Genomic DNA, 2,776 nt, shown 5'->3' on the forward strand with positions numbered 1-2,776 from the left:
AGAACCATTGTTCATTGAAACAGTTGGTGAATGACTTTATGGATAGACCATCTTAATACTTACACCATATCTTAAATGAAATTAACCTGTTCTCTGTGGGCTGAGAATGAAGTCACTCACTCAAGTCAAATAGCTTTGACCATAGCAGGAAGTCTGTATCCAAAAATCAAGCCTACAATTCCTTTCTTGGTGCAGCAGAACTATCAACTCTCAGGTTAGCTACAAGGGAGGTAAAATCCTTTGGTGATGTGAGAGTCATTGAAATACAACCTTATTACAATGAAACCCAATGTCTAAAAATTGTTCTTATTTTAAGATTTAAGCCAAGATTTTAAACTCTACTAAATACAAAACAAACAAAAAGACTTTGTATACTCATGTTCATTTAAGAAAATACTAGTAGTGATGTATTATTTTTAAGTATACAGCTAATATGTTTGGAATTTTTTAATATTTATAGTGAGAAAAATGTATTTTCACTATTGCTGTAGATGAGCATCTACATAAGACTTAAATCGATTGTTGTTTTTATCAAACAACTTTTATAATACTTATTTTTATTTTTATAATATTTTATAAATTTTAAAGAATACGACAAAAAATATATTATAGGTATTGAAAGGGGGGTCTGTGGGAGGAGCGGTGGTACAAAAGGGGAACAAAAAAGTGATTCAATTCTATTTAATTAAAATATGTTTTTAAATGTTAACAAATTCAGATAAATTGAAATCATGTATCTTTTCTGATAATGCAATAAAAGTTAAAAAAAATTTGAAAAAAAACAAAACAAAACGAAAAGCCAAAAAAAAAAAAAAAAAAGTCAAAGTCCAACTCACACACACAGGCAGGAACAACAGAGTAGCATCAGATCTCTTATTCTAAAATCTGGAAAGCATAGAGTGATGTATACGCAGAAAGAACTCTTTCTAAAAACTGATGGGTAAATAAGGATATTTCAAGAGAAACACAAAGGAAAGCAATTCATGGAAACCAAGAGCACACTGCAAATGTTCCCCAGAGGGGTGTTACAGTGGATCAAGAGCAGTTTCATGTATGAGAACACAGCAAAGAATACACTTTGTGAGAGAAACAGAGGAGCCAGGTGGTGGGGCGGAGGGGGGGGAGCATCAATTGTGTCCTACACAACATTGGAAATTGGCTAGGAAGACAGTGTGTATAAAGCTTATTTTGTTACAGAATTATCCCTGTGTTTAGTTTTAGGGGCACTGAGTGATCTGTTAGCAAAGGAAAGAGATCAAATGATTTCAGGAGGGACTTTGAGGTACTGCTTTGCATTATCCTGTTAGGGGAGGTGCTTGCCAGTGACTGGAACTTCCTCTCATATTCACTCAGCCTCCTAGATGGGTGCTGTCTCTCTCCTCCTCATATAGACATTGTCTCGGCACAGAAACAGGGAAGGTGCTCCAGGTTACTACTGGTCATATTACTCTTTTACAAAAAGGTTAGCATTTCACTCAGAAGCCTTGAATATCAAGAATATTTTTACTTCATGTAGTTTTGATTTATAAGTCACTATAATAAGGAAACCCCATGACCTATTCCTGAGCTTATCTGAAACTTCAGGGACCTATCTTTTCTTGTTGTCCCCAAGAATGTACAATTAACAAGACATATGGTCCAATCTTGAAGTTCCAGTCTCTGTCATCTCCTGGTAGTTATTATTATTCTTGTAAAGTGTTCCATGTTGTCATTTGAAACTTTTTGTGCACATTCCATATAATTCTACATTAGTAATTTTACAAAGGTATTTGTTTTGGCTCCGTAAATAATAAAAGTTGAAAAAAATTGAGTCATAGTCTTGCTGTGTAGCTTGGACTGGCCTCAATCACCCTCCACCTCCTGCATCAGTCTCCCAATCTAAGTACTGAGCTTAGAAGTATGCACCGTCATGCCTGGCTAAAAGTTGGAAACAATGTGAACTTTCATTAATATAACACTTTGCTATGTATGAATTACAAAATGTGGTACAGATCAATAAAAATGAATGGAAAACATTTGTCTGAACTCATTTTTGGAAAGATGTATTTGGTACACTGCTCTGGATATAGCCACACAGGTCTGAAAGCAGCAATCATTAAGAGAAGCCATTTTGTTTTATATCTGCCATTGTCATTTCAATGTTGAAAAACAAGAATGTGTTTCAATAAAAAGAGGTACAACTTCATAATTTATTTAACGTCACAAAAGTAATGTTAATGCAGCTCTAAACTCAGAATATACATACCTTGGGCTTGTAGAACAAATTCTGTGTGATTCTAATCTTGAAGGTCTATGAGAAGCATCGAGACTTATGAGCCAATGGATGGAAAGTGGTGAAAGCTTAAGTTGCCTGCTTGTCCATCATTGCTTTTTGATGAAATAATTATTCACAACAATTCACAAATTTAAGAAAACTTAATAGGACAAGCCTACTCATCTTTCTGTGTATCAATTTAGCATTCTTTTGTCACAGCATAAATGTATTAATTTACTGATGCTTGGCCATCAAGCATCTCTGAACTGTGACTTATTCAAGTTATGAATTGATAAAATGTTAATAAAAACCCACAAAGGAGTGTGTCTTCAAAGCCTTACTTTCTCTTTTCTAATTGGTCTGAGTCTGGGTATGTGCTTCCTCTCTGATTAGCAGATTTGAGCATCTTTAGTGCAGCAGTCTTATTAATTTGCCTATTTGTTTGAAATAGGATCTTGCTATTTTGCTGACTTGCTTGAGCTCAAGTGATCTTGTCTCAGTCCTCTGAATAAGTCAGCCTCT

This window comes from Mastomys coucha, unplaced genomic scaffold, assembly GCF_008632895.1.
Source record: "Mastomys coucha isolate ucsf_1 unplaced genomic scaffold, UCSF_Mcou_1 pScaffold4, whole genome shotgun sequence".
NCBI lineage: Eukaryota > Metazoa > Chordata > Mammalia > Rodentia > Muridae > Mastomys > Mastomys coucha.